Genomic DNA, 264 nt, shown 5'->3' with positions numbered 1-264 from the left:
GGTTTGTTTTGGTTTTTTTTGGTGGTGTTTTTTTTTTAGTTTGTGTTTTTTTTTTTGTTTTAGGAGGGGGTAAAAAAGGGTTTCAAAGGTTTCTAAACTGCTTTTGTAATTTTTTTTGTATTTTAAGGCAAAGCTATTTTTTGCAGCCCGGCTGCTGTTCCCAGAGCCCATGGGGATGTGCCCCTGGCTTTCCCGGTGGTGTGCCTGCGGCTCCCCGGGATGGCTGCCGAAGTATCTGGTCCACTCCATTTCACCACTTGAGTC

The sequence above is a fragment of the Nestor notabilis genome, unplaced genomic scaffold, assembly GCF_000696875.1.
Source record: "Nestor notabilis isolate BGI_N333 unplaced genomic scaffold, ASM69687v1 scaffold20400, whole genome shotgun sequence".
NCBI lineage: Eukaryota > Metazoa > Chordata > Aves > Psittaciformes > Psittacidae > Nestor > Nestor notabilis.
This window is presented reverse-complemented; position numbering follows the sequence as displayed.